The sequence below is a fragment of the Petaurus breviceps genome, unplaced genomic scaffold (genome assembly GCF_028583685.1).
Source record: "Petaurus breviceps papuanus isolate PSGF00001 unplaced genomic scaffold, PetGlider_PUasm1.0 37, whole genome shotgun sequence".
NCBI lineage: Eukaryota > Metazoa > Chordata > Mammalia > Diprotodontia > Petauridae > Petaurus > Petaurus breviceps.
Window position 1 is genome coordinate 57,027,244 of NW_027186296.1, and position 15,408 is coordinate 57,042,651.

A 15,408-nucleotide genomic window follows, 5' to 3' on the forward strand; every position below is an offset into this window, starting at 1 on the left:
CCACAGATTGCTATTCTTTCATTTGGTAGCCTGTCGATTCTCCCTCTCGCTCCCTCTCCCGGTCTCTCTTTTTCTCGTGCTCCCTCCTGCTTTCCATTCTGAACATTTTAGATTTATATTCAAGTTGGGGAATTACCATGTCCCATGACCTTCCAAATAACAAGGTACTTCTGAAATAAAAGTAAGCTATAGACAACAGGTTACTGTTGATATTTCAGCTGCATTCCTCAAAAATGAGAGGTCTGTCCTCTAAAGTGTGGCTCTAGGAGGAAACCACTGAGCTTAGTCTGAGATCCACCCTACTGAGAAAATTGAAGACTTTTCCCAGAAATCTCTGAGCACTAAGAGACAGGTCAGGAGGCAAGTTGGTAGAGCATAAGGAGAACTGAATTTGGAGTAAAAGACCCTGACTCTGACACTTGATACCTTTGTAGCCTTGGGAAAGGCTCTGTACCTACTTCATCTGAGAAATGAGGGAATTGTACTAGATAACCTCTAAGGTCTAGCTAGATCTATGATTCTATGGATGTGGTCTGATATGAAAACAGGAGAATATACCTGAGGAACATAAAATGCTCTTTTCAAGCCCTCTGAAACACAGTTTCTGATCCTTCTATTAGGAACTAAAAAGATTGAACAGCCATTCTCTCTCTTTAAAGATTTCCAAAAAGTCCACACATCCCTTTCCTACTCTGGCAAAAATGCAAAAGCTTAGTAAGATTCTGAACAAAATTAATCCACTTTTTTTGGAACTTCTGAATCAATTCCATTTGAATTTGAGCTAAAGTGTTCATGGAGAGGTCAGGTTAAATCGATTCAAACTTAGATTCCTCTTTCTAATTAAAATCCCCAGACCAACTCCACTTGGATTCTGGTTGACAAACCCTATCAGTTGAGGCTTAATTCTCTGCAGCACATATTCCATTTAGACTCACACTGGAGAAGTGAACTTTTCATTTTTTGCCCTTTAGGTCCTCAGACAAAGGCTGCTATTATTATGATTCCACTCACTGAAAACTAATACAAAGTTCAAGTTAAATATTTCAACATGAGAAAAGGTAGGAAACTCTCCACTGATGGCTGGTGTTCCACCACTAACTTGAAATTCCTTTCAGTCTCTATTCAGGAGCTCTGTCCCTTCTTCACTGATCTATTAACCCTCTTTCTGTCGCTGCCATTCTTCTATGGGCCTAGAAAAATACAGAGGAAAGAACTGATATGGTATGGAAATGAGGCTTAGTCATCTTCATAAGTATGAATGGAAATAAGGGAGCAGAGTTAAGGAAAGGGCAGATACTTTAACTGAGAATGCCATCCTCCCTCCTTCCCCCACTTTTTGTTTCTCAAATAATGGCACAGCTAGCTATTGTGCAGAACAAAGTTTATTCCCTCCAGCATGGTAGAGCAGAAAGGCCACTGGACATGGTGTCACAAGACCCAAATTTTAGCCCCACCTCCATCACTTGTTTGCTCAATGTCCTTGAACAGGTCCCTTCATTTCTCATTTCCTCATCTGTAAAATCATGTATTTTCAGATTCCTTATATGTAAAATAGGAATAGTTTTTATACTACCTTCTCAAAGTTATTGTAAGAAAAGTTCTATTCAATATAAACTTTGCCACCTGAATGGACATGTGACCAACATGAGTACTATTTATGACAACACAGACCATAACCCATGCCCTCTTGTTCTGTGTGACTCCTTTCCATGTCCACCTGACCACATATCAATGTAGCTACAATGTGAACATTATATACATGTGATCTATTATTATTCCTGGAAATACTGATGCTACTTCCGCAAGATTTTAGTAGACTCATTCTTCTTTTCTGGTCCCATTAATAAAACCTATTCTCAGGTTCATTCTACTGTGCTATAATTGTTAATAACATGAACAATTGTTAAATACCTAACTAAAAGGGATAAAGCCCTTAGAGTTGAATTTCAGACACCTGAAATCATACAGTCTAGGAAGTCTATAGGAAGTTACCTATAATTGTGAGTATATCCATTAGCTTATTTGATCTATTCATCCCTCATATGCAAAATGAGACATTTGCATTATTTGATTCAGGACATCTCCAGTTTTAAGCCATATGATCCCACTTAGCCCATATTTAAGGTTTGTCCTAAGTGACTATACAAATGGCAGTGTTGTCTAATAGAAAGAACTGGGTTCTAGCCATTTATAAGCTTTATGATCCTGGACAAGTCACTTTACCTACTTGGGACTGAATTTTTTTTTTCATCTGTAGAATAGGTAAAGAGGAAAGTTAATGATCTCTAAGGACCTTTGCAATTCTAAGATTCTTTGTTCCTATAACTTCTAGATTTCTGTTCTACTTCCTATTATATATTGTTTTTGTTGAGTTGTTTTTCAGTAGTCTCCAACTCTTCTTGACCCAATTTAGGGTTTTCTTGGCAAAGATACTGGAGTGGTTTGTAATTTTACAGGTAAGGAAACTGAGAAAAACCAGGTTAAGTGAATTGCCTAGGGTTATACAGCTAGTTACACAGCCAGTAAGTACATGAAGTCAGATGTGAACTCAGAAAGATGTCTTCCTGACTCCAGGCCCAGTCCCCCTACTAATGTGCTACCTAGCTGCCCCATTGTATAATTAAAAAGCACCAGACTCAATGATGTACTCTATTTAGGTTTCTGTTGCTGTTTGATCTTTGAAGTGAAAGAACACATTATTAAACATACTATAAAGTTTTGTCCTCCATTAAAAAAAGAAAGACAGATGAACATTCTGGAAATTTTCCAAACTGGTCTATAACTATTGAGATTATAGAAGTTCCATCTTAAACAATAAAAGTCCAATACTTTCTTAAAAGAGCAGGGATTATAGAAAAGAATGGATACAGAAGGAAACCATTCACCATAAGAGTAGAACCTTATCCTGTGACCAATGTGGTAACTTTGTTTGCTTATTTTCTAAATTGTTTTTTCTTCCAGATCTATAAATACCTTTCATACTTATATTTCCCAAAGAGAGTTTTATCAAGTCAAACACTTCAAGATGACATGTAAACAACAAAAACACATAATCTAAACCACACAACAGTTATTCTTTGAAGGAACTATTGGAAGGAAAGTCAAAGGATGTATTTGAAACAGGGAGAGGGTTTGTTTGATTCTTCTTGATGAAAAGCAAAGACATAGTATTTTTTTATTTTCCTGAAAAAAAATAGATAATTGTCATATGCTGCCAGATTGCCACACCTAACATTTCAGCTATGGAATTCTTAAGAATAAAAGGGGGAAATACTGCAATTTACTTTGGTTTTTATAATTTTTGAGGTGAGTGGCCATCCCAGGAAAGTTGGATAAATGCCATCCCTACCTTTGCCCTCAATCTTCTGAAGAAAATTCATCATTGATACAGTAGACCCTGCAAATTCAGAACATTCAGCCTGCAGCAGTTGAAAACATGCTGTGGATATTTTCCCAACTGAGCCCACAGTAAAATGTGTCCAGATTATCCTGTTCTATGTCTCTCCATCTGACATGTCAATGAAATAAAGTCTCTCAGTGACAATATCACCATTCAGAAATGATATGGTTATAATTTGCTGAGGATATGTCAACCTGACCCAGGACCTGTGTATGGAGTCTCTGACCCACTTCTGTCTAATTTCAATACCCATCCTGCCCCCCACATATATTATAAATCCACAGAGTGGTATGCTGTGCTGCTCTTCTGTAACATGAATTTATGCTAATAGCTGTCTGCATATGCTTATATCACATATCTATATTAAACTTAATAGTCTGTTACATTGCTTCTTAACCCTGTGTCCACACATGATTAACTTTTCTGATTTCTTTCAAAACCGTTATTAACACAGTGTAGCATTTCACTCAACATGTCACTAAGTTTCTCTGCCTAGTATGGGAGTTTGGAGTAATTACACAGCTATGCAGCTTTTACAAGTGAAACTACACACACAAGGAATTACAAACATATTAAAAAATGAACCTTTTATTTTCTTGTTTATTTACACAACCTAAACTTTAGGCATGCTGGCAAAAATCTCCAGATGATCTCAAAGTCAGGCTATGACAGGGTAGACCTTTAACTTTGTATACATGTGCTAAGAAGAACAATTTTAAGAAAAATCCCAATTTTTAAAATCACTAAGAAATAGAAGGACGAGTATTACAGAGAGAGAATAGACTCTTATATGTATTATACTTCTATGAGAAAAACCAAGGTAAGTATGAATTTGGAAGCAATTGGATATGTTCCACCAACTCTGATAGTTGATGACAAGTGAATGAATCTCTAACATTCAGAACTTCAGTTTCTATTACTATAGGGTTGGGGGAAAATGTAGGAGGATATCCCAGCTGTTTAAAACTCCCTGGGAAAGAAAGCTTTGAAGTGGTTGTCAAGGGGTCGGTCTCCTTTTGAACATGCCCTCTTTATCCATACAAGTTGGCAGGAGCTCACACTGGAGCACAGCAAATCTTGAATTGGAAACAGGATGCCAATTTTACAGCACCGTAGTCCTCAAATCAGCCAGTAAATAGGTTTTAAAGAGATAACAGCTTTGCAAGATTCCTTCTGCATCATGCAGCCAGTGGGCCATGTCTCATACCTAAAGGACCTTTATCAAGGAAGTGCAATTTTAAACACACTGGTTGGAGAATCTTTGGCCCATGATCTGAGGAAGCCAATAAGCAGCTTAATCTTTGCATATGATCATAACAGATAAAATATCACCATTTTGTGCCCAAAGGTAATTCTATGTGTGCTTGTGAGTTACTGTAATAATTTGCTTCCTAAGTTCCTAGGGCCTATGGATAGATACAATGGACACTATGATACTATGGATGTGGAAACTTAAGTAAGTGTTAATATTTGTATTTTTCAATTAATTATTCATGTATTTTTTCATTGTAAGGGGTTCATCTGTATATGAAATTCCTGTCATGGACACACTCTGATGCAGATCAGTAGTAACTTATTGATAATTTTCTTATAGACTTAGAGAGATGTCTGGCTTCAGTGAGAGTTTTGGTGATGTATAAGAAACAGAATTTGAGTCCAGGAATTCTCGTTTCTAAGGTTAATACTATATTCATGATGGAATAATATGCATTTAATACAAAGTAGCCCCGAAAGTCAAGGCTATTTTAAGCTATTTAAGTTGTGAGTTCTGGGGAAGATGTTAAATTTCATCAATGCTTCTTAGTTTTGGGGAACCATTCTGTGGCCTTTTATCAGCTTTTCTAGTCATTCAAAAGTTCACACAACTTAGAAATAGAATATTTTCTGATGGTCAATTTAGGAGGTAACCTTAGGGATAGTCAACTTCTGTGCATCTGGAGATCTACACAGAGTCCCTTCTTGGAGAGATAGGAACCAGGGAAGATTTTCTTACTTGATTATAACAGTGCTAGGAATGAAAGAAGAGAGGGGAAGGGATCTCTAGGAAAGAGGTCAGAAATCCATACAGGCACACCCACAGAGGTCTGGGACTAAGTACCTAAACTAAGTGGATGCAGGGTTACTTACCTATAGTCTAGATTTACCTTTCAATAAAAATTTTGCTTTACATAATAATACCTGCCTGTTCTCTTTATCCCCTCTTTAAATTTTCTTGGATGATTTATCCTATTGTGACACTTCATTTACTCCCTCAGTGACAATACCTACTCCCTATCAGTGCAATCAGCTTATATCAAGTCCTTTTTAAAAAAATTACATATCAATGAAAACAACTATAAGTCTGTGGAAACTTTAAGGGATAGGGTTTTGGCAGGAATCTGGGATAACATACTTCAAAATGCAAAATAGCTGACATTTAAGGTGGAAGGAATAAACATTTATATAGCGCCTACTATGTGCCAGGCACTTTGCTAAGAACTTTACAACTGTTATCTCATTTGATCCTCAAAACAACCCTGTGAGGTAGGTGTTGTTATAATCTCTATTTTACAGTTAAGGAAACTGAGGTTTTAAGATACTGTAGCTTTCTGGGTGACTTGCTGAAATACTGTAATCCACAGAGATAATCATCAAAAGTGAAGAAAATTGGCAAACATTTTGATATGTAGTCAGAATATATGTGTTATTTCTAATATTTCATATATATTTTTAAGTTGTAGTTGAGACTTTTATCAGTGTAGTCATCTTCTTGCAAGGAATTTCCTCTAATAATGCAAATCAGGACCTTCTCTGAAATTTATAATCTTAGCTAATCATTCATTCATTTATAGCATTCTTTTTTAAAATTTTGAATTTCAAATTCTTCTCTTCCCTCTAGCCCCTCCTCACCCATTGAGAAGGCAAGCAATATGATATCTATTATATATGTGAAGTCAATGCAAAACATATTTCTTTATCAGCCATCTTGAAAAAAAAAAAAGCAAGAAAAAGTGAAAAAATATACTTTAATCTGCACTCAGAGTTTACCACTTCTCTCTCTGGAGATGGATAGCTCTTTTCATTGAATCTTTCGGAACCGTCTTGGGTCATTGTATTGGTCAGAGTAGCTAAGTCTTTCACAGTTCATGATGATTATAATATTGCTGTTACTGTGGACAATGTTTTCCTTGTTCTGCTCACTTCACTTTCCATCAGTTCATATCAAATCTTCCCAGTTTTTTCTGAAGCAATCTTTTTTTCTGAAACTGTCTTTTCTTTCTCTCTTTTTTTTTTAAGCAATCAGGGTTAAGTAACTTGCTCAAGGTTACACGGCCAGTTATTTCTGGGTGTGGTGCTGAGTGTCTGAGCCCGGGATTCGATCTCCAGGTCGTCCCAACACTGGAGCCGGTACTCTTACTCGCTGTGCCACCTGGCCGCCCCTAAGCAATTGGGGTTAAGTAACTTGCTCAAGGTTACAAGGCCAGGTGTTTCTGGGTGGGTGCTAAGTGTCTGAGCCCGGGATTTGATCTCCAGGTCTTCTCAACACTGGAGCGGGTGCTCTTACTTGCTGTGCTACCTGGCCGCCCCAGAAACTGTCTTTTCTTAAAGCATGATAGTATTCCATAAAAAATTATATAATACAACTTGTTCAACCATTCCCCAATTGATGATCATCCCTTTAATTGTCAACTTTTTGCTGCCCCAAAAAGAGCTGCTATAAATATTGTGTGTGTATAAATATATATATGTGACTTTCCCTTTTTTTGTTTTTTCTCTTTGGGATTCAGACCCAGTTGTAGTATTGCTGGGTTAAAGTGTATGCACAGTTTTATGGCCCTTTGGCCATAGTTCCTAATTGTTCTCTAGGATGATCGGACAAGTTCACAACTCCAACAGAGCATTAGTATACGTATTTTTCCATATCCCATTCAGCATTAGTCATTTTATTTTTCTGTCATATTAACCAATCTAATAGGTGTGAGGTGGTACTTCAGATTTGTTTTAATTTGTATTTCACTAATTATTAGTGATTTAGAGCATTTTTATATGACTCCTGTTGGTTTTGATTTTTTTCTTCCAAAAATTATCTGTTCAAATCTTTTGACCATTTATCAATTAGGAGTGGCTCTTTTGGGGCAGCTAGGTGGCGCAGTGAAACTGGCCCTGGAGTCTGCCCTGGAGTTAGGAGGACCTGAGTTCAAGTCAAGTCTGGCCTCAGACACTTAACACAAAAACTAGCTGTGTTACCTTGGGCAAGTCACTTAACCCCAATTGCCTTCCAAAAAGCAAAATAAATAAATATAAATAGGAGTGGCTCTTTTTTTTTAATAAATAAAAAGTTAAAAGAATTTTAAAAATAGAAGAAGTTGTCATTTATAATATGAAAGAAGTCTGATGCACTAAAAGGTTAACTAATTTTTGTAGGGCCACATAGTTAGTTTATATCAGAGGCAAGACTAGAATCCAAATCTTCCTGACTGTGAGACCAGTTCTCTATCCACTACATGATACTGTCTCTATTAATAAGCTATTATTATACATATTTAATTTTTTAAACTTACTTAAATATTTTTAATGGTATTTTTTTCATTAGTATAATATTCCCTTTATGATGGCAGATTGAAACCTCTCCACAACTTAGAATGTTGTTTTGACAGAAACTTACAGAATAGAATATCACATTGACATACACTCTGTCACATGGGATCATTCCATTGATGACTTTCCACTTTGATAGGATCTGCCAGGCTGGTGTTCCACTCACCTGATGGAGATGCATCCACAGTTACTTTCCTGCTAAGACATTAGAAGATTTCAGTAAAGAATTCATGGGTCCTGCTTTATCAATGTTATGTGTCTGTGTGTTTTGTATAAATTTGAATGATATGTTACTGAATTAAAAAACACACTATTTTATTTAGATCCACATCCTTTAACCTGGGGTTCCTCATGATCATGTAGCAGAAGAATCACAGGACTGAGAAATAAGACATCTGGATTATAGGCCCAACTTTGCTTCTGAACTAGGTTCTGAAGTTGTGTGACTTTGAGCAACTTGCTTAACTTCTCTGAGCCTCAGTTTCCTTGTCTGTAAAATGAGAAGGTGATGATGGTAAAGATACTTTCAGTTCTGATATTCTAGGATTTTTATTTAATCAGACTCCATATCACTGGTGGTTTGGAAGGGCTGGGAAGGATGGACAGCTGCAGTCTGCTTTTAGACAACTAATGGAAAAGGTTGGAGATATCATGTCCACTAAATTGTCCTAACATGTTAAGATATTAAAAAACAAGCTGCTTTCCCTGGTGTTAATTATAACACAGAATACAAAACTAAACCTATTCCATGTGTATGGTATGATCTAATATGGTCTGTTTGTGTTTAAATAATTTGAGGGTTTCTAATGATATAACACAATGCATGATGACATATATTAGCTAGTTGGGTACTACTTATTTCAGTATGCATTGCTATTTATATGACCTGAACATATGTAATACATATGCCAGATAAATAAAAGGAAAATATGTTTCTCATCAGAGTGGAAATAACCGGGTAATGAACAAGTTTTCATTAAAATAAGGAGTGCTTTAAACTTTGAATCTGATGCAAAGAATCTATAATAGACATAGTCCTTGAGCCCCAGGACTTCCCATCCTGACTGGGTTATCCATGTGGTTTGGGTAGGTTTCAATTCTTACTTCTTTATCACTGCAAAATCCATATATATACTACATGATTTCACACACAACAAAATGCTCTGGAGAGTTCTGTTTTTTTTTTTTTTGTTTTTTTTTTTTACAAACCACCTTACATTAGAAAAAAAATAACAGTTTCATTTTTTTTTTTTTACCAAGTCTCCAAATGACTTGTTAATGTCAAATTGGCTGCTTTGTTTTTTTTTTTTTCTCTCATTTAAAAGCTGGTGACTCAATTATAGATAACACAGCATAAATTCTCTAACCATTAGGGTAAGAATAAGGACCACAACCCAGTGCTAGACTCAATACATTTCTACGGATATTTGGAAAATTCCTCCTATGTCTAATTAGTTTATACATTTGGAAATATTTGTAAGACAATTGATATGTCAATTGTTACATACCACCTGGAATGAATTTCTAGCTCAAGGAAAACTTTCTTGTGTTTTGCTTATATTTTCAATTTTATCAACTAAATTATTTGAATGAAAAGTTTTGAGAAATATCTGAGATTAATATTTAATAAAATATTAAATATTAATTCACTGATAGAAGCAAAGTATAAAGAATAGATACTAGCACCAGAAAAATGCTGTCTATCATATATGAATATTATCCTATTAAAACATATTCTAAATTGTGAGCCCCTGTAAGTTAATAAGTCCTTGAGAGCAGCCCCATGTCATTTTTCATTTTTGTATCCTTGGTACTCAGCACAAATTTGTGTTGTTGTTGTTTTTTTTAACATAAATATTTGTTAAGTTATTGAATTCAATTCTGTTTTTTCCAATAGGGGTGAGGGACTGCATTGAGATGTCCATATTTTGTCATCCAGTCTCCTTTGGGATCTACAACATTTGCTTCAAGTGGCCAGATGGAGTCCTTCAATAGAGTGTGAACCATTCAGGGCCATTCATAATAGGCTTCACTTAGAACACACTTGGAAAGAGGGCTGATAATAATGCAAATGTCAAGTTGCCCCTAACTTAAGACTAATGGAATAAACATACAGTGATTTTATGATTGTGGTACACATTTTTCACCCCTATGCTTGTTGTTATTTGTGGGAACACTTACAGTCTATTTTCCAAGGAGGAGTAGCAAAGGCCAAAGATCTTATGACCTTTACATTTTTTAAAATGCGAAGGTACTAAACAAGCTACATTCTTAACACAGACTACATGTACGGTACTACAAAAAGAAAAATGTTTTGTACCTGTGTGTAATGACATAATATAGACATAATATGATAAAAAACCCACCAATTTTGTGGTTATCTAATGACACAAAACAACCTATAATGACACAAATGGCACTAAATTAGACAGTTGGGCACATTACAAGATTCTTTTGAGACATGCAGGTTTTAAGAATTATCTATGATGACTCTGAAAAACATTTGGGCAGAATGTATATGATTATTCCAAAATGGGCATGTCCATGACAGACTAGTCAAACTTTTAAAGCTCTATATATCTATCTCTGTATGTGATATATGTGTATGCTTTACATGCATATATATTTATACACATATATATGTATTATATATGTCTATGTATTGCATATAATATATATGCAATTCATATACATCACCTCCCTTTGATAAATGAAAGACATTTGCAAAATGTATCAAGAACAGTATCCATGATATAGTTTTAACATGTTCTAATTTGTCCATATTTCTTTCCATATAGAACCAGAGTGGAGCTTGGTGTTTTTCTCATGATAAAAAGACTCTGGAAGGTCTTCTCAATTTACTAACTAATTTTGCATACACCATATGGTGCTCATGCAATTTTCTGACAAGATAGTTGAGACCTGTAACATTGTTACAAATGCTTAGAAGTTCATCAGAGAGCATTTCATTAAACATTTTTTTTGGCTGACCATTGACTATTTAGTATAAATAATAATGTCTTTCTTGGCAGATATTAAAAATGACATATACTCAAACATTTTGTTTTATGTTGACTGGTATAAAGTCACACTTGACTGGTATAAATAGCATTTGACTAGAATGCTACTTACTAGTCTTAGTTGACTAGAACTAAGCCAAAAGGTAATTCAAATGGTAAAGGCCTACATTTGAAAATCTATGCCCTTTGTTAGATATGTTATTCAAGTGGTGACTATGATACTACACATTTATTACAAATAAAAGAGGAAATCTATTTTCATCTTGCTTTGATACAGATTTAACCATCAGAAGAAAAACGTTACCATTCAAACACGAAATAGGTGGAAGACAAAACTGGATTAGCTCTTTTATTGGCCATTCTCTGGGGTAAGAGGAGTATTGGTGATGAAACCAGATAGGTACTAGGGGAGTCAAATACAGTGGAATGCTAGACTGCTCTAGGGAGCAGGTGAATTACATAGAAGAATAAAAAATGGGAAAGGAAATGAGACTTTTCACTAGTGGAAAAAAATGACTTGGCAACTCTGGGACGTGTTACAACAAGCACCTGAATAAAATAAATAGGAAGTGTTTTTCAGGCTGTGGGGGTTGAATGAATGCAATCAATCTTCCTTGTGTGAGAACTGAATCACTCCTACCCACAAGCTCCCTCTAGTGAATTAAAATCTCATGGCAACTCAAGCCATAAACAAGAGTCAGGCTTGAGCAATGGCCATTCAACGATGACATTATACCACAAATAATAAGTAAGCCCCCAGATGATGCCATATTTTGATTTGACAGCCCCATTCTCTAAGAGACCAAAACCCGACTTCAGTCTCACTTTCATTCTTGCTTTACATTAATCACTTTAAATTTACGTCCATAATCACCTTGCTTTCAGATAAAAACATAGTATGGGTGTGTTTAAATGATAACATATAAGTTCACGATCTTAAAATTTTCTAGTATACAAATATTTAAATTAATATCCTTATTTTTAGGACATTATTCTAATTTAAAATAATGTGAATGAGAATGACTAGCTGGCTAGCCTCTAGTTGCCAAATCTATTGAAATTGCATTAAAAATGGTCACAATGAAATTCAGCTTGAACAGGAGTCTTTCTTGATCAGACCTTGATATGTGGAAGTATCAAAATCTAAATGTTCCATAACTCAATATAGACACCTAAGCAAGAGGATATGCTTTCTTGAAGCCGGCAGCAGAAAATCTAATAGAGAGGACTCACAAGATATGGGGGTGGTCTGATCTAAAGAGCTGGAATCAACAGAAGTTACAGCTGTAGTCAGTATATAGTCAGCAGATACATCCCACTAGGAAGGAAACAAGGAAGAATAGGGTTAAAAAGAATATTTAGGCTTTCCTTGGTGAAACAGGCAGAAAATAAATCAATGATACAATACAGGCCTTTTCAAGACCCAGGCAAAGAATAATAATCAAACAAAATATCTCACTTCTTTCCTAGTTGGTCCCTCCTTTGGTGTGGGGATCTCTAGGCCTGAAAAGCCCTAATCAGTCCTGTTAAAAACATGATCATTGGGAAAAATGTAAGCTTCCTCATCTATTAAATAACCTTTGATCATGTCCAGTGCATAGATCATATCCAGGTCAAATCTGAGGTCAATGGGTTGAGGAAAGAGTTATGTCTCCTATGAGCTGGAAGTGCATTGATTCTTGAAGTGAGGGCTTAGACTCCATTTTATCAGTCATAATCCTCCATGATAAAACTTTTTCCTGGAGCAGAGACTGGATCTGATGGACTCTGCCATCAGATAATAATCACTTAATGTGGACCAGCCAAGGAAAAAAATTTAAGACCTCATAGCCCAACAGTTAGTCTGACAGATTCCTTATTTCTTCTCATCCTGCTGCTGACTTGCTTTAGCAACTCTCTTAACCTTTCTGGGCCTCACCATCTCCATCTGCAGTGTAGAAATAAAAGCATATGTTTTCTGTCTGCATTATGAAGATGATGCAGTGATTCATAAGACAGATTTCTTTAGCATTAAAGTTCTGTCAATGGAAAGGTATTTCTTCACTAGAAAGATAATACACACATAGTGCTATATAGGATCTTAAGATTAAGAGCTGGAGAATATCTTAGGAATCAGCTATTCTAAACCTTCATTCTACAGATGAGGAAACTACGGCCCACACAAAGGAAGTGACTTGCCTGAGGTCACACAGATAGAAACTAGCAGAGTTGAGATTTGAACTATAGTTGTATTTATCCCTAGAGAGTTAACAGAAGATATATTAAAACATGGAGGCAAGCTGAACATTGCTTTTGTTTGCTATCTTATTTGATGCATATTAAAGGAGTGTCAAGAATGAGGATGATGGGGGAGGGGAGTTGCGGAGGTGGGGAGAATAGAGACTGGAAAGACAGACTAGGAGTTCAGTAGCAGATTTTGCAGCCAAAGGGCTGGCAAAGATTGTTAGCCTCAATGGCTATGATCATTCGACATTTTTGTCAAAAGATTCCTTGACTTGCCCCCTACCTTCCCTTTCCCTTTCCCCTCCCTTCTCATCCTCTTCCCCTTTTCTATGTGAATAGTGAGAAAATGACTGGAGACAATGTTCCAGTTTACCACACTTTACACTGAGGCCCTTTTCTCTTTGCCCCTGACTTGTGAATGACTGAGAGTTGTTTTATTATAAAAAGTTTCTCAGAGAAAAGGACTTTTATTTTACCCAATAACACAAGAATGGGCAGCAGGCAAACAGTCAGTGCCTTGTTTCCAGCTGCCACTCAGGGTTGCAGACTTTGGAATTGTTAATGGGGTCTCTATTTTGCTGAGCTGGTCCCTCTTCTCCAGCTTGTCCCCCATTGGCTATGGATCTGTGAGGTTCAAACACTTCAGAGATAAGCCATTTGGTTCTGTTTAATTCCACCTTTAATTTGTCAAGCAAAATATCAGGGGTTTTTAGCATCAAAATGAGAAGCTTCTGAAAGCTCAATTCCCAGTGGGATTGGAACAGAGCGGGAAAAGAATATGTCCCGGCAATTTGTCCCTCTACATAATGAAGTGCTGGGATGTAAGAAAGAGGAGGAAAGGAGAGCTACCAGGGGGTGTTGATGTTTAAAAAAAAAAAAAAAAGCAGACACTGAAACTCATTTGCACTAATACTTTAGCTGCTGATTCATACTTGATATCTAAATGTCAGCCATTTACAACTTAATCAGGCCTTTTTAACCCTTTATTGACAAAAGAAGCATTAAGAGAAGAAAAGAGTAAAAAATAATTTTAGAATGAGTAACTAGGTTGGCAGCAACTAAAAAGCCAATAAGGATTCTTTAAAAACAAGAAAATGTTTTTAAAAATTCTGCCAAAGGCTGTACTAATATTTGACTTCATCAGCACTCAAGTGGAAAAATTTTCCCTAGAGGTTTTGCTAGCTTGTGAAGAAAGAAAGATGGATTCCCCTTTTAGGTCCATCTTCACCAATACAGTTTGTCTAATATAAAATGAAGTGAAAATGCCATTTTCTGTTTGAAGGTTGCCTATAATTATTTTTTTTTTCTTTTTTAAAGAGGACCAAATAGCAAATATGTCAGGCTAAATAAGACACATTCTCAATGATGGTCAACATCTAAAACTTTAAAATGGCCACAATTTTATCATTGTAGAAGTTTCAAAAGATAAGTTATGAATCCTACTATTAAATGAAAGGATTCATTTGATACTATTTTAAAAGTTACTTATTTAAACTGCATAGTGCCACAGAATCTTAAGATTAAGAACTAGACAATACCTTAGGAATCAGCTAGTTTAACCCTTCATGTTAGAGATGGGAAACTGAGAAGCTCACAAGGAAAGTAACTTAATTGAGGTCACATAGATAGTAACTAGAGAGTTGGGGTTTGAACTACTATGTGTACCTCCAAACAGTTAAAAGAAAATATTATTCGGTTTATAATTAAGCCTTCAGGTAAAAATAAAATGACTATTGCTCTCCAGAAAAGGAAAGGAAAAATAATATCAATGGGATTGACAAAATTGTTGTGTATTAGTTATGTGCCAACTTCAGCACTAATGTCTAAGAATGGATGTTTACTCTGAATCTTTTCTCAGTAATGCTCACAAATTGTACACTTAAACCCAAAAGAATAAAGGTAGAAATGATAGATCCATAAAACATAGCATTCATTGCTGGTCAAACAAGAAGCAATCAATAGCAAACTCTAAACCTTTTTGTGTTTTAACATAAAGAGTGGTTATACTTAAAATGTTTTTACTTACTTCTTACCCAGTTCTGAGTTCTATTATGGAACTCAAACTTGATTTGAGAGTTTAAAAGCTCAACTTGGTAGAAGATTTGTAAAAAATTTAAAATCAGATTGGTTTTTCTAAAATATTATTATAGAAATCACAAGAATGATTAATTTTTTAACAGGGCTACA

The 15,408-nt window shown here is 35.6% G+C and overlaps 1 long non-coding RNA gene across 1 annotated transcript in view; it reads left to right on the forward strand.

The window, feature by feature from the left end:
• Positions 1-10,102, forward strand: part of LOC138168575 (uncharacterized) — a 64,094-nt gene extending 53,992 nt beyond the window's left edge. The window contains exon 5 of the long non-coding RNA XR_011170146.1: positions 9,876-10,102. This is a non-coding gene — a long non-coding RNA (uncharacterized lncRNA). The remainder of the gene's footprint in view (positions 1-9,875) is intronic.
• Positions 10,103-15,408: the final 5,306 nt, after the last annotated feature.